We start from the raw sequence: 17,586 nt of genomic DNA on the forward strand, positions 1-17,586 counted from the left end.
AGGGCGTATGCATTTTTTCCTGAATATATTCAGGAAAAAACGCATACGCCCTTTTTGGCCAACCAAGCAAGTTGCAAAGGAAATCTGCACTACAATGAAGTCTCACTTCCCCCCGGTCAAAAGGGCCATCTGAAAAAAGTGTAAAATCCAGAAAGGCAGGACAGGCCATGGAGAACTGGGAGCCTTGTTATGCTGATGGGCGGGATGTAAATTGCCAACAGACACTCGGGAGAAGTGTATGGTGTTTCCTGAAACATCTAAAAAACAAAGCAACAGAGCCTAGGGCACTTCCACTTATGGTCCTATAGCTTAGGGAAATTAAAATCAAAAAGACACAGCCACCCCAAAGTTTGGGATGGCTCTGTTTACAAGAACCTCGTTTACAGTACAAGTTCAACATCGCAGAAAGTGAAAAATGGATAAAGAAGTTGTGGTATTTACTTACAAAGCAATATCACTCAGCAATGAAATCTATGTCATCAGGCCCTTAGCAGCACAATGAGTGGATTCAGGTATGATGTTTCTAACTGAAATAAGTCACACAGAAAAAGAAACATCATAAGATATCAGTAATACACGGAATGTAAACTTGGCTACACAGGAACTGAATTACAGAACAGAACAGGGTCTCAAATTAGAAAACCAACCTATGCTTGCTTAAGGGGAAAGGTGAGTTGGGGTGCTGCATAAAACCAGAGATTGAAATGAGCACAGATAAAGTTCCTTAAACCAAATATGGAATAGACAAGAGCTACTCCTTGCTCAATGAAATGGACTCAACACCGCATATTAAACGCCTAAGAATGTACCTGACTAGTAAGTATCTTAAAACCTATGGATTGCTATGTCTCCGAAAGAGAATCAAGCATGTGTACAGGGGCATAAACGCAGCAGTGATAGGATTGGAGAGGTTCGGTGAGCAAATGAATACCCTTTGAAGTCATATTGCATGGTACCCATTCCACGGGTCTCAACTCTCCAGGTTTAAGGTATTCTTCCTTCAGCTAAAACATGCATGTGGAACCCAGAGTATGATCAACCGTGTGAACGGGAGATGTGTTCAAATATGTCTCAGTTTTCCTCCCCTGGTACTCGGGTGCAACATTCCAGACGCTTTACTAACACTCTCCCCACTTGGAGAGTCAGCGCCTTTAACCTCCTGTTTGGCCCAGTTTGCAATTTCTGCGGAAGATGAACAGGAATAGGGAGAACCAATGAGAGACTAGCTGGAGGTGTCTGGACGGGCAAATTTAACTCTCATTTCCACCAGGAAGAGGAAATAACCAAAGGCTCAGCGTGCCGTGCCGGAATCAGATTAGGGCCTGAAGCCATCCTGCGGTGTTGCGGCCAGCTCACAAGAAAGCGAGTTGAAGAAAGGAGCTCAGGGGCACTGTAATTCACAAACCTGCAGAGTTATAAATGACAGCTATCGTCCAAAAATATACTGAAGTAAGGCTGCCAAGAGGACTTGAAAGCGGGGCAGAATTGCAGGAATCCGATTTCAGGAGGTAGACTGGAATTACATTGAAAGCATAGGAAAAGAAGCAGAACGTCCACAATGATGCACTTGGCCAAAAAGGGCGTATGCATTTTTTCCTGAATATATTCAGGAAAAAATGCATACGCCCTTTTTGGCCAACCAAGTAAGCTTGCAAAGGAAATCTGCACTACAATGAAGTCTCACTTCCCCCCGGTCAAAAGGGCCATCTCAAAAAAGTGTAAAATCCAGAAAGGCAGGACAGGTCATGGAGAACTGGGAGCCTTGTTATGCTGATGGGCGGGATGTAAATTGCCAACAGACACTCAGGAGAAGTGTATGGTGTTTCCTGAAACATCTAAAAAACAAAGCAACAGAGCCTAGGGCACTTCCACTTATGGTCCTATAGCTTAGGGAAATTAAAATCAAAAAGACACAGCCACCCCAAAGTATGGAACGGCTCTGTTTACAAGAACCTCGTTTACAGTACAAGTTCAACATTGCAGAAAGTGAAAAATGGATAAAGAAGTTGTGGTATTTACTTACAAAGCAATATCACTCAGCAATGAAATCTATGTCATCAGGCCCTTAGCAGCACAATGAGTGGATTCAGGTATGATGTTTCTAACTGAAATAAGTCACACAGAAAAAGAAACATCATAAGATATCAGTAATACACGGAATGTAAACTTGGCTACACAGGAACTGAATTACAGAACAGAACAGGGTCTCAAATTAGAAAACCAACCTATGCTTGCTTAAGGGGAAAGGTGAGTTGGGGTGCTGCATAAAACCAGAGATTGAAATGAGCACAGATAAAGTTCCTTAAACCAAATATGGAATAGACAAGAGCTACTCCTTGCTCAACGAAATGGACTCAACACCGCATATTAAACGCCTAAGAATGTACCTGACTAGTAAGTATCTTAAAACCTATGGATTGCTATGTCTCCGAAACAGAATCAAGCATGTGCACAGGGGCATAAACGCAACAGTGATAGGATTGGAGAGGTTTGGTGAGCAAATGAAGACCCTTTGAAGTCATATTGCATGGTACCCATTCCACGGGTCTCAACTACCCAGGTTTAAGGTATTCTTCCTTCAGCTAAAACATGCATGTGGAACCTAGAGTATGATCAACCATGTGATCGGGAGACGTGTTCAAATATGTCTCAGTTTTCGTACCCTGGTACTCGGGTGCAACATTCCAGACGCTTTACAAACACTCTCCCCACTTGGAGAGTCAGTCCCTTTAACCTCCTGTTTGGCCCAGTTTGCAATTTCTGCGGAAGATGAACAGGAATAGCGAGAACCAATGAGAGACTAGCTGGAGGTGTCTGGACGGGCAAATTTAACTCTCATTTCCCACCAGGAAGAGGAATTAACCAAAGGCTCAGCGTGCCGTGCCGGAACCATATTAGGGCCTGAAGCCATCCTGCGGTGTTGCGGCCAGGTCACAAGAAAGCGAGTTGAAGAAAGGAGCTCAGGGGCACTGTAATTCACAAACCTGCAGAGTTATAAATGACAGCTATCGTCCAAAAATATACTGAAGTAAGGCTGCCAAGAGGACTTGAAAGCGGGGCAGAATTGCAGGAAACCGATTTCAGGAGGTAGACTGGAATTACATTGAAAGCATAGGAAAGGAGGCAGAACGTCCACAAAGATGCACTTGGCCAAAAAGGGCGTATGCATTTTTTCCTGAATATATTCAGGAAAAAACGCATACGCCCTTTTTGGCCAACCAAGCAAGTTGCAAAGGAAATCTGCACTACAATGAAGTCTCACTTCCCCCCGGTCAAAAGGGCCATCTGAAAAAAGTGTAAAATCCAGAAAGGCAGGACAGGCCATGGAGAACTGGGAGCCTTGTTATGCTGATGGGCGGGATGTAAATTGCCAACAGACACTCGGGAGAAGTGTATGGTGTTTCCTGAAACATCTAAAAAACAAAGCAACAGAGCCTAGGGCACTTCCACTTATGGTCCTATAGCTTAGGGAAATTAAAATCAAAAAGACACAGCCACCCCAAAGTTTGGGATGGCTCTGTTTACAAGAACCTCGTTTACAGTACAAGTTCAACATCGCAGAAAGTGAAAAATGGATAAAGAAGTTGTGGTATTTACTTACAAAGCAATATCACTCAGCAATGAAATCTATGTCATCAGGCCCTTAGCAGCACAATGAGTGGATTCAGGTATGATGTTTCTAACTGAAATAAGTCACACAGAAAAAGAAACATCATAAGATATCAGTAATACACGGAATGTAAACTTGGCTACACAGGAACTGAATTACAGAACAGAACAGGGTCTCAAATTAGAAAACCAACCTATGCTTGCTTAAGGGGAAAGGTGAGTTGGGGTGCTGCATAAAACCAGAGATTGAAATGAGCACAGATAAAGTTCCTTAAACCAAATATGGAATAGACAAGAGCTACTCCTTGCTCAATGAAATGGACTCAACACCGCATATTAAACGCCTAAGAATGTACCTGACTAGTAAGTATCTTAAAACCTATGGATTGCTATGTCTCCGAAAGAGAATCAAGCATGTGTACAGGGGCATAAACGCAGCAGTGATAGGATTGGAGAGGTTCGGTGAGCAAATGAATACCCTTTGAAGTCATATTGCATGGTACCCATTCCACGGGTCTCAACTCTCCAGGTTTAAGGTATTCTTCCTTCAGCTAAAACATGCATGTGGAACCCAGAGTATGATCAACCGTGTGAACGGGAGATGTGTTCAAATATGTCTCAGTTTTCCTCCCCTGGTACTCGGGTGCAACATTCCAGACGCTTTACTAACACTCTCCCCACTTGGAGAGTCAGCGCCTTTAACCTCCTGTTTGGCCCAGTTTGCAATTTCTGCGGAAGATGAACAGGAATAGGGAGAACCAATGAGAGACTAGCTGGAGGTGTCTGGACGGGCAAATTTAACTCTCATTTCCACCAGGAAGAGGAAATAACCAAAGGCTCAGCGTGCCGTGCCGGAATCAGATTAGGGCCTGAAGCCATCCTGCGGTGTTGCGGCCAGCTCACAAGAAAGCGAGTTGAAGAAAGGAGCTCAGGGGCACTGTAATTCACAAACCTGCAGAGTTATAAATGACAGCTATCGTCCAAAAATATACTGAAGTAAGGCTGCCAAGAGGACTTGAAAGCGGGGCAGAATTGCAGGAATCCGATTTCAGGAGGTAGACTGGAATTACATTGAAAGCATAGGAAAAGAAGCAGAACGTCCACAATGATGCACTTGGCCAAAAAGGGCGTATGCATTTTTTCCTGAATATATTCAGGAAAAAATGCATACGCCCTTTTTGGCCAACCAAGTAAGCTTGCAAAGGAAATCTGCACTACAATGAAGTCTCACTTCCCCCCGGTCAAAAGGGCCATCTCAAAAAAGTGTAAAATCCAGAAAGGCAGGACAGGTCATGGAGAACTGGGAGCCTTGTTATGCTGATGGGCGGGATGTAAATTGCCAACAGACACTCAGGAGAAGTGTATGGTGTTTCCTGAAACATCTAAAAAACAAAGCAACAGAGCCTAGGGCACTTCCACTTATGGTCCTATAGCTTAGGGAAATTAAAATCAAAAAGACACAGCCACCCCAAAGTATGGAACGGCTCTGTTTACAAGAACCTCGTTTACAGTACAAGTTCAACATTGCAGAAAGTGAAAAATGGATAAAGAAGTTGTGGTATTTACTTACAAAGCAATATCACTCAGCAATGAAATCTATGTCATCAGGCCCTTAGCAGCACAATGAGTGGATTCAGGTATGATGATTCTAACTGAAATAAGTCACACAGAAAAAGAAACATCATAAGATATCAGTAATACACGGAATGTAAACTTGGCTACACAGGAACTGAATTACAGAACAGAACAGGGTCTCAAATTACAAAACCAACTTATGCTTGCTTAAGGGGAAAGGTGAGTTGGGGTGCTGCATAAAACCAGAGATTGAAATGAGCACAGATAAAGTTCCTTAAGCCAAATATAGAATAGACAAGAGCGACTCCTTGCTCAATGAAATGGACTCAACACCGCATATTAAACGCCTAAGAATGTACCTGACTAGTAAGTATCTTAAAACCGAGGGAATGCTATGTCTCCAAAAGAGAATCAAGCGTGTGTACAGGGGCATAAACGCAGCAGTGATAGGATTGGAGAGGTTCGGTGAGCAAATGAAGATCCTTTGAAGTCATATTGCATGGTACCCATTCCACGGGTTTCAACTACCCAGGTTTAAGGTATTCTTCCTTCAGCTAAAACATGCATGTGGAACCAAGAGTATGATCAACCGTGTGATCGGGAGACGTGTTCAAATATGTCTCAGTTTTCGTACGCTGGTACTCGGGTGCAACATTCCAGACGCTTTACTAACACTCTCCCCACTTGGAGAGTCAGCGCCTTTAACCTCCTGTTTGGCCCAGTTTGCAATTTCTGCGGAAGATGAACAGGAATAGCGAGAACCAATGAGAGACTAGCTGAAGGTGTCTGGACGGGCAAATTTAACTCTCATTTCCCACCAGGAAGAGGAAATAACCAAAGGCTCAGCGTGCCATGCCGGAACCAGATTAGGGCCTGAAGCCATGCTGTGGTGTTGCGGCCAGGTCACAAGAATGCGAGTTGAAGAAAGGAGCTCAGGGGCACTGTAATTCACAAACCTGCAGAGTTATAAATGACAGCTATCGTCCAAAAATATACTGAAGTAAGGCTGCCAAGAGGACTTGAAAGCGGGGCAGAATTGCAGGAAACCGATTTCAGGAGGTAGACTGGAATTGCATTGAAAGCATAGGAAAAGAGGCAGAACGTCCACAATGATGCACTTGGCCAAAAAGGGCGTATGCGTTTTTTCCTGAATATATTCAGGAAAAAACGCATACGCACTTTTTGGCCAACCAAGCAAGCTTGCAAAGGAAATCTGCACTACAATGAAGTCTCACTTCCCCCCGGTCAAAAGGGCCATCTGAAAAAAGTGTAAAATCCAGAAAGGCAGGACAGGCCATGGAGAACTGGGAGCCTTGTTATGCTGATGGGCGGGATGTAAATTGCCAACAGACACTCGGGAGAAGTGTATGGTGTTTCCTGAAACATCTAAAAAACAAAGCAACAGAGCCTAGGGCACTTCCACTTATGGTCCTATAGCTTAGGGAAATTAAAATCAAAAAGACACAGCCACCCCAAAGTTTGGGACGGCTCTGTTTACAAGAACCTCGTTTACAGTACAAGTTCAACATCGCAGAAAGTGAAAAATGGATAAAGAAGTTGTGGTATTTACTTACAAAGCAATATCACTCAGCAATGAAATCTATGTCATCAGGCCCTTAGCAGCACAATGAGTGGATTCAGGTATGATGATTCTAACTGAAATAAGTCACACAGAAAAAGAAACATCATAAGATATCAGTAATACACGGAATGTAAACTTGGCTACACAGGAACTGAATTACAGAACAGAACAGGGTCTCAAATTAGAAAACCAACTTATGCTTGCTTAAGGGGAAATGTGAGTTGGGCGGCTGCATAAAACCAGAGATTGAAATGAGCACAGATAAAGTTCCTTAAGCCAAATATGCAATAGACAAGAGCTACTCCTTGCTCAACGAAATGGACTCAACACCCCATATTAAACGCCTAAGAATGTACCTGACTAGTAATATCTTAAAACCTATGGATTGCTATGTCTCCAAAAGAGAATCAAGCGTGTGTACAGGGGCATAAACGCAGCAGTGATAGGATTGGAGAGGTTCGGTGAGCAAATGAAGACCCTTTGAAGTCATATTGCATGGTACCCATTCCACGGGTCTCAACTCTCCAGGTTTAAGGTATTCTTCCTTCAGCTAAAACATGCATGTGGAACCCAGAGTATGATCAACCGTGTGATCGGGAGACGTGTTCAAATATGTCTCAGTTTTCCTCCCCTGGTACTCGGGTGCAACATTCCAGACGCTTTACTAACACTCTCCCCACTTGGAGAGTCAGCGCCTTTAACCTCCTGTTTGGCCCAGTTTGCAATTTCTGCGGAAGATGAACAGGAATAGGGAGAACCAATGAGAGACTAGCTGGAGGTGTCTGGACGGGCAAATTTAACTCTCATTTCCACCAGGAAGAGGAAATAACCAAAGGCTCAGCGTGCCGTGCCGGAACCAGATTAGGGCCTGAAGCCATCCTGCGGTGTTGCGGCCAGCTCACAAGAAAGCGAGTTGAAGAAAGGAGCTCAGGGGCACTGTAATTCACAAACCTGCAGAGTTATAAATGACAGCTATCGTCCAAAAATATACTGAAGTAAGGCTGCCAAGAGGACTTGAAAGCGGGGCAGAATTGCAGGAAACCGATTTCAGGAGGTAGACTGGAATTGCATTGAAAGCATAGGAAAAGAGGCAGAACGTCCACAATGATGCACTTGGCCAAAAAAGGGCGTATGCGTTTTTTCCTGAATATATTCAGGAAAAAACGCATACGCCCTTTTTGGCCAACCAAGCAAGCTTGCAAAGGAAATCTGCACTACAATGAAGTCTCACTTCCCCCTGGTCAAAAGGGCCATCTGAAAAAAGTGTAAAATCCAGAAAGGCAGGACAGGCCATGGAGAACTGGGAGCCTTGTTATGCTGATGGGCGGGATGTAAATTGCCAACAGACACTCGGGAGAAGTGTATGGTGTTTCCTGAAACATCTAAAAAACAAAGCAACAGAGCCTAGGGCACTTCCACTTATGGTCCTATAGCTTAGGGAAATTAAAATCAAAAAGACACAGCCACCCCAAAGTTTGGGACGCCTCTGTTTACAAGAACCTCGTTTACCGTACAAGTTCAGTATCACAGAAAGTGAAAAATGGATAAAGAACTTGTGGTACTTATGTACAATGCAGTATCACTCAGCAATGAAATCTATGTCATCAGGCCCGTAGCAGCATAATGAGTGGATTCAGGTACGATGATTCTAACTGAAATAAGTCACACAGAAAAAGAAACATCATAAGATATCAGTAATACACAGAATGTAAACTTGGCTACACAGGAAATGAATTCCAAAACAGAAGAGGGTCTCAAATTTAGAAAACCAACTTATGCTTGCTTAAGGGGAAAGGTGAGTTGGGGTGCTGCATAAAACCAGAGATTGAAATGAGCACAGATAAAGTTCCTTAAGCCAAATATGGAATAGAAAAGAGCTACTCCTTGCTCAACGAAATGGACTCAACACCCCATATTAAACGCCTAAGAATGTACCTGACTAGTAAGTATCTTAAAACCTATGGATTGCTATGTCTCCAAAAGAGAATCAAGCATGTGTACAGGGGCATAAACGCAGCAGTGATAGGATTGGAGCGGTTCGCTGAGCAAATGAAGACCCTTTGAAGTCATATTGTATGGTACCCATTCCACGGGTCTCAACTCTCCAGGTTTAAGGTATTCTTCCTTCAGCAAAAACATGCATGTGGAACCCAGAGTATGATCAACCGTGTGAACGGGAGACGTTTTCAAATATGTCTCAGTTTTCCTCCCCTGGTACTGGGGTGCAACATTCAGACGCTTTACTAACACTCTCCCCACTTGGAGAGTCAGCGCCTTTAACCTCCTGTTTGGCCCAGTTTGCAATTTCTGCGCAAGATGAACAGGAATAGCGAGAACCAATGAGAGACTAGCTGGAGGTGTCTGGACGGGCAAATTTAACTCTCATTTCCCACCAGGAAGAGGAAATAACCAAAGGCTCAGCGTGCCGTGCCGGAACCAGATTAGGGCCTGAAGCCATCCTGCGGTGTTGCGGCCAGCTCACAAGAAAGCGAGTTGAAGAAAGGAGCTCAGGGGCACTGTAATTCACAAACCTGCAGAGTTATAAATGACAGCTATCGTCCAAAAATATACTGAAGTAAGGCTGCCAAGAGGACTTGAAAGCGGGGCAGAATTGCAGGAAACCGATTTCAGGAGGTAGACTGGAATTGCATTGAAAGCATAGAAAAAGAGGCAGAACGTCCACAATGATGCACTTGGCCAAAAAGGGCGTATGCGTTTTTTCCTGAATATATTCAGGAAAAAACGCATACGCCCTTTTTGGCCAACCAAGCAAGCTTGCAAAGGAAATCTGCACTACAATGAAGTCTCACTTCCCCCCGGTCAAAAGGGCCATCTGAAAAAAGTGTAAAATCCAGAAAGGCAGGACAGGCCATGGAGAACTGGGAGCCTTGTTATGCTGATGGGCGGGATGTAAATTGCCAACAGACACTCGGGAGAAGTGTATGGTGTTTCCTGAAACATCTAAAAAACAAAGCAACAGATCCTAGGGCACTTCCACTTATGGTCCTATAGCTTAGGGAAATTAAAATCAAAAAGACACAGCCACCCCAAAGTATGGAACGGCTCTGTTTACAAGAACCTCGTTTACAGTACAAGTTCAACATTGCAGAAAGTGAAAAATGGATAAAGAAGTTGTGGTATTTACTTACAAAGCAATATCACTCAGCAATGAAATCTATGTCATCAGGCCCTTAGCAGCACAATGAGTGGATTCAGGTATGATGATTCTAACTGAAATAAGTCACACAGAAAAAGAAACATCATAAGATATCAGTAATACACGGAATGTAAACTTGGCTACACAGGAACTGAATTACAGAACAGAACAGGGTCTCAAATTAGAAAACCAACTTATGCTTGCTTAAAGGGAAAGGTGAGTTGGGGTGCTGCATAAAACCAGAGATTGAAATGAGCACAGATAAAGTTCCTTAAGCCAAATATAGAATAGACAAGAGCTACTCCTTGCTCAATGAAATGGACTCAACACCGCATATTAAACGCCTAAGAATGTACCTGACTAGTAAGTATCTTAAAACCTAGGGATTGCTATGTCTCCAAAAGAGAATCAAGCGTGTGTACAGGGGCATAAACGCAGCAGTGATAGGATTGGAGAGGTTCGGTGAGCAAATGAAGATCCTTTGAAGTCATATTGCATGGTACCCATTCCACGGGTTTCAACTACCCAGGTTTAAGGTATTCTTCCTTCAGCTAAAACATGCATGTGGAACCAAGAGTATGATCAACCGTGTGATCGGGAGACGTGTTCAAATATGTCTCAGTTTTCGTACGCTGGTACTCGGGTGCAACATTCCAGACGCTTTACTAACACTCTCCCCACTTGGAGAGTCAGCGCCTTTAACCTCCTGTTTGGCCCAGTTTGCAATTTCTGCGCAAGATGAACAGGAATAGGGAGAACCAATGAGAGTCTAGCTGGAGGTGTCTGGACGGGCAAATTTAACTCTCATTTCCCACCAAGAAGAGGAAATAAGCAAAGGCTCAGCGTGCCGTGCCGGAACCAGATTAGGGCCTGAAGCCATCCTGCGGTGTTGCGGCCAGCTCACAAGAAAGCGAGTTGAAGAAAGGAGCTCAGGGGCACTGTAATTCACAAACCTGCAGAGTTATAAATGACAGCTATCATCCAAAAATATACTGAAGTAAGGCTGCCAAGAGGACTTGAAAGCGGGGCAGAATTGCAGGAATCCGATTTCAGGAGGTAGACTGGAATTGCATTGAAAGCATAGGAAAAGAGGCAGAACGTCCACAATGATGCACTTGGCCAAAAAGGGCGTATGCGTTTTTTCCTGAATATATTCAGGAAAAAACGCATACGCCCTTTTTGGCCAACCAAGTAAGCTTGCAAAGGAAATCTGCACTACAATGAAGTCTCACTTCCCCCCGTTCAAAAGGGCCATCTGAAAAAAGTGTAAAATCCAGAAAGGCAGGACCGTCCATGGAGAACTGGGAGCCTTGTTATGCTGATGGGCGGGATGTAAATTGCCAACAGACACTCGGGAGAAGTGTATGGTGTTTCCTGAAACATCTAAAAAACAAAGCAACAGAGCCTAGGGCACTTCCACTTATGGTCCTATAGCTTAGGGAAATTAAAATCAAAAAGACACAGCCACCCCAAAGTTTGGGATGGCTCTGTTTACAAGAACCTCGTTTACAGTACAAGTTCAACATCGCAGAAAGTGAAAAATGGATAAAGAAGTTGTGGTATTTACTTACAAAGCAATATCACTCAGCAATGAAATCTATGTCATCAGGCCCTTAGCAGCACAATGAGTGGATTCAGGTATGATGATTCTAACTGAAATAAGTCACACAGAAAAAGAAACATCATAAGATATCAGTAATACATGGAATGTAAACTTGGCTACACAGGAACTGAATTACAGAACAGAACAGGGTCTCAAATTAGAAAACCAACTTATGCTTGCTTAAGGGGAAATGTGAGTTGGGCGGCTGCATAAAACCAGAGATTGAAATGAGCACAGATAAAGTTCCTTAAGCCAAATATGGAATAGACAAGAGCTACTCCTTGCTCAACGAAATGGACTCAACACCCCATATTAATCGCCTAAGAATGTACCTGACTAGTAATATCTTAAAACCTATGGATTGCTATGTCTCCGAAAGAGAATCAAGCATGTGTACAGGGGCATAAACGCAGCAGTGATAGGATTGGAGAGGTTTGGTGAGCAAATGAAGACCCTTTAAAGTCATATTGCATGGTACCCATTTCACGGGTTTCAACTACCCAGGTTTAAGGTATTCTTCCTTCAGCTAAAACATGCATGTGGAACCTAGAGTATGATCAACCATGTGATCGGGTGACGTGTTCAAATATGTCTCAGTTTTCGTACCCTGGTACTCGGGTGCAACATTCCAGACGCTTTACTAACACTCTCCCCACTTGGAGAGTCAGTCCCTTTAACCTCCTGTTTGGCCCAGTTTGCAATTTCTGCGGAAGATGAAAAGGAATAGCGCGAACCAATGAGAGACTAGCTGGAGGTGTCTGGACGGGCAAATTTAACTCTCATTTCCCAACAGGACGAGGAAATAACCAAAGGCTCAGCGTGCCGTGCCGGAACCAGATTAGGGCCTGAAGCCATGCTGCGGTGTTGCGGCCAGGTCACAAGAAAGCGAGTTGAAGAAAGGAGCTCAGGGGCACTGTAATTCACAAACCTGCAGAGTTATAAATGACAGCTATCGTCCAAAAATATACTGAAGTAAGGCTGCCAAGAGGACATGAAAGCGGGGCAGAATTGCAGGAAACCGATTTCAGGAGGTAGACTGGAATTGCATTGAAAGCATAGGAAAAGAGGCAGAACGTCCACAATGATGCACTTGGCCAAAAAGGGCGTATGCGTTTTTTCCTGAATATATACAGGAAAAAACGCATACGCCCTTTTTGGCCAACCAAGCAAGCTTGCAAAGAAAATCTGCACTACAATGAAGTCTCACTTCCCCCCGGTCAAAAGGGCCATCTGAAAAAAGTGTAAAATCCAGAAAGGCAGGACAGGCCATGGAGAACTGGGAGCCTTGTTATACTGATGGGCGGGATGTAAATTGCCAACAGAAACTTGGGAGAAGTGTATGGTGTTTCCTGAAACATCTAAAAAACAAAGCAACAGAGCCTAGGGCACTTCCACTTATGGTCCTATAGCTTAGGGAAATTAAAATCAAAAAGACACAGCCACCCCAAAGTTTGGGACGCCTCTGTTTACAAGAACCTCGTTTACCGTACAAGTTCAGTATCACAGATAGTGAAAAATGGATAAAGAACTTGTGGTACTTATGTACAATGCAGTATCACTCAGCAATGAAATCTATGTCATCAGGCCCTTAGCAGCATAATGAGTGGATTCAGGTACGATGATTCTAACTGAAATAAGTCACACAGAAAAAGAAACATCATAAGATATCAGTAATACACAGAATGTAAACTTGGTTACACAGGAACTGAATTCCAAAACAGAAGAGGGTCTCAAATTTAGAAAACCAACTTATGCTTGCTTAAGGGGAAAGGTGAGTTGGGGTGCTGCATAAAACCAGAGATTGAAATGAGCACAGATAAAGTTCCTTAAGACAAATATGGAATAGACAAGAGCTACTCCTTGCTCAACGAAATGGACTCAACACCCCATATTAAACGCCTAAGAATGTACCTGACTAGTAAGTATCTTAAAACCTATGGATTGCTATGTCTCCAAAAGAGAATCAAGCGTGTGTACAGGGGCATAAACGCAGCAGTGATAGGATTGGAGAGGTTCGGTGAGCAAATGAAGACCCTTTGAAGTCATATTGCATGGTACCCATTCCACGGGTCTCAACTCTCCAGGTTTAAGGTATTCTTCCTTCAGCTAAAACATGCATGTGGAACCCAGAGTATGATCAACCGTGTGAACGGGAGACGTGTTCAAATATGTCTCAGTTTTCCTCCCCTGGTACTCGGGTGCAACATTCCAGACGCTTTACTAACACTCTCCCCACTTGGAGAGTCAGAGCCTTTAACCTCCTGTTTGGCCCAGTTTGCAATTTCTGCGGAAGATGAACGGGAATAGGGAGAACCAATGAGAGACTAGCTGGAGGTGTCTGGACGGGCAAATTTAACTCTCATTTCCCACCAGGAAGAGGAAATAACCAAAGGCTCAGCGTGCCGTTCCGGAACCAGATTAGGGCCTGAAGCCATCCTGCGGTGTTGCGGCCAGCTCACAAGAAAGCGAGTTGAAGAAAGGAGCTCAGGGGCACTGTAATTCACAAACCTGCAGAGTTATAAATGACAGCTATCGTCCAAAAATATACTGAAGTAAGGCTGCCAAGAGGACTTGAAAGCGGTGCAGAATTGCAGGAAACCGATTTCAGGAGGTAAACTGGAATTGCATTGAAAGCATAGGAAAAGAGGCAGAACGTCCACAATGATGCACTTGGCCAAAAAGGGTGTATGCGTTTTTTCCTGAATATATTCAAGAAAAAACGCATACGCCCTTTTTGGCCAACCAAGCAAGCTTGCAAAGGAAATCTGCACTACAATGAAGTCTCACTTCCCCTCAGTCAAAAGGGCCATTTGAAAAAAGTGTAAAATCCAGAAAGGCAGGACAGGCCATGGAGAACTGGGAGCCTTGTTATGCTGATGGGCGGGATGTAAATTGCCAACAGACACTCGGGAGAAGTGTATGGTGTTTCCTGAAACATCTAAAAAACAAAGCAACAGAGCCTAGGGCACTTCCACTTATGGTCCTATAGCTTAGGGAAATTAAAATCAAAAAGACACAGCCACCCCAAAGTTTGGGACACCTCTGTTTACAAGAACCTCGTTTACCGTACAAGTTCAGTATCACAGAAAGTGAAAAATGGATAAAGAACTTGTGGTACTTACGTACAATGCAGTATCACTCAGCAATGAAATCTATGTCATCAGGCCCTTAGCAGCATAATGAGTGGATTCAGGTACGATGATTCTAACTGAAATAAGTCACACAGAAAAAGAAACATCATAAGATATCAGTAATACACGGAAAGTAAACTTGGCTACACAGGAACTGAATTACAGAACAGAACAGGGTCTCAAATTTAGAAAACCAACTTATGCTTGCTTAAGGGGAAAGGTGAGTTGGGGTGCTGCATAAAACCAGAGATTGAAATGAGCACAGATAAAGTTCCTTAAGCCAAATATGGAATAGACAAGAGCTACTCCTTGCTCAACGATATGGCCTCAACACCCCATATTAAACGCCTAACAATGTACCTGACTAGTAAGTATCTTAAAACCTATGGATTGCTATGTCTCCAAAAGAGAATCAAGCGTGTGTACAGGGGCATAAACACAGCTGTGACAGGATTGGAGAGGTTCGGTGAGCAAATGAAGACCCTTTGAAGTCATATTGCATGGTACCCATTACACGGGTCTCAACTCTCCAGGTTTAAGTTATTCTTCCTTCAGCTAAAACATGCATGTGGAACCCAGAGTATGATCAACCGTGTGAACGGGAGATGTGTTCAAGTATGTCTCAGTTTTCCTCCCCTGGTACTCGGGTGCAACATTCCAGACGCTTTACTAACACTCTCCCGACTTGGAGAGTCAGCGCCTTTAACCTCCTGTTTGGCCCAGTTTGCAATTTCTGCGGAAGATGAACAGGAATAGCGAGAACCAATGAGAGACTAGCTGGAGGTGTCTGGACGGGCAAATTTAACTCTCATTTCCCACCAGGAAGAGGAAATAACCAAAGGCTCAGCGTGCCGTTCCGGAACCAGATTAGGGCCTGAAGCCATCCTGCGGTGTTGCGGCCAGGTCACAAGAATGCGAGTTGAAGAAAGGAGCTCAGGGGCACTGTAATTCACAAACCTGCAGAGTTATAAATGACAGCTATCGTCCAAAAATATACTGAAGTAAGGCTGCCAAGAGGACTTGAAAGCGGGGCAGAATTGCAGGAAACCGATTTCAGGAGGTAGACTGGAATTGCATTGAAAGCATAGGAAAAGAGGCAGAACGTCCACAATGATGCACTTGGCCAAAAAGGGCGTATGCGTTTTTTCCTGAATATATTCAGGAAAAAACGCATACGCCCTTTTTGGCCAACCAAGCAAGCTTGCAAAGGAAATCTGCACTACAATGAAGTCTCACTTCCCCCCGGTCAAAAGGGCCATCTGAAAAAAGTGTAAAATCCAGAAAGGCAGGACAGGCCATGGAGAACTGGGAGCCTTGTTATGCTGATGGGCGGGATGTAAATTGCCAACAGACACTCGGGAGAAGTGTATGGTGTTTCCTGAAACATCTAAAAAACAAAGCAACAGAGCCTAGGGCACTTCCACTTATGGTCCTATAGCTTAGGGAAATTAAAATCAAAAAGACACAGCCACCCCAAAGTTTGGGACGCCTCTGTTTACAAGAACCTCGTTTACCGTACAAGTTCAACATCACAGAAAGTGAAAAATGGATAAAGAACTTGTGGTACTTACGTACAATGCAGTATCACTCAGCAATGAAATCTATGTCATCAGGCTCGTAGCAGCATAATGAGTGGATTCAGGTACGATGATTCTAACTGAAATAAGTCACACAGAAAAAGAAACATCATAAGATATCACTAATACACGGAATGTAAACTTGGCTACACAGGAACTGAATTCCAAAACAAAACAGGGTCTCAAATTTAGAAAACCAACTTATGCTTGCTTAAGGGGAAAGGTGAGTTGGGGTACTGCATAAAACCAGAGATTGAAATGAGCACAGATAAATTTCCTTAAGCCAAATATGGAATAGACAAGAGCTACTCCTTGCTCAATGAAATGGACTCAACACACCATATTAAATGCCTAAGAATGTACCTGACTAGTAAGTATCTTAAAACCTATGGATTGCTATGTCTCCAAAAGAGAATCAAGCGTGTGTACAGGGGCATAAACGCAGCAGTGATAGGATTGGAGAGGTTCGGTGAGCAAATGAAGACCCTTTGAAGTCATATTGCATGATACCCATTCCACGGGTCTCAACTCTCCAGGTTTAAGGTATTCTTCCTTCAGCTAAAACATGCATGTGGAACCCAGAGTATGATCAACCGTGTGAACAGTAGACGTGTTCAAATATGTCTCACTTTTCCTCCCCTGGTACTCGGGTGCAACATTCCAGACGCTTTACTAACACTCTCCCCACTTGGAGAGTCAGCGCCTTTAACCTCCTGTTTGGCCCAGTTTGCAATTTCTGCGGAAGATGAACAGGAATAGGGAGAACCAATCAGAGACTAGCTGGAGGTGTCTGGACGGGCAAATTTAACTCTCATTTCCCACCAGGAAGAGGAAATAACCAAAGGCTCAGCGTGCCGTGCCGGAACCAGATTAGGGCCTGAAGCCATCCTGCGGTGTTGCGGCCAGGTCAAAAGAAAGCGAGTTGAAGAAAGGAGCTCAGGGGCACTGTAATTCACAAACCTGCAGAGTTATAAATGACAGCTATCGTCCAAAAATATACTGAAGTAAGGCTGCCAAGAGGACTTGAAAGCGGGGCAGAATTGCAGGAAACCGATTTCAGGAGGTAGACTGGAATTGCATTGAAAGCATAGGAAAAGAGGCAGAACGTCCACAATGATGCACTTGGCCTAAAAGGGCGTATGCGTTTTTTCCTGAATATATTCAGGAAAAAACGCATACGCCCTTTTTGGCCAACCAAGCAAGCTTGCAAAGGAAATCTGCACTACAATGAAGTCTCACTTCCCCCCGGTCAAAAGGGCCATCTGAAAAAAGTGTAAAATCCAGAAAGGCAGGACAGGCCATGGAGAACTGGGAGCCTTGTTATGCTGATGGGCGGGATGTAAATTGCCAAC

The sequence above is a fragment of the Pseudorca crassidens genome, unplaced genomic scaffold, assembly GCF_039906515.1.
Source record: "Pseudorca crassidens isolate mPseCra1 unplaced genomic scaffold, mPseCra1.hap1 Scaffold_63, whole genome shotgun sequence".
NCBI classification, from domain to species: Eukaryota; Metazoa; Chordata; class Mammalia; order Artiodactyla; family Delphinidae; genus Pseudorca; species Pseudorca crassidens.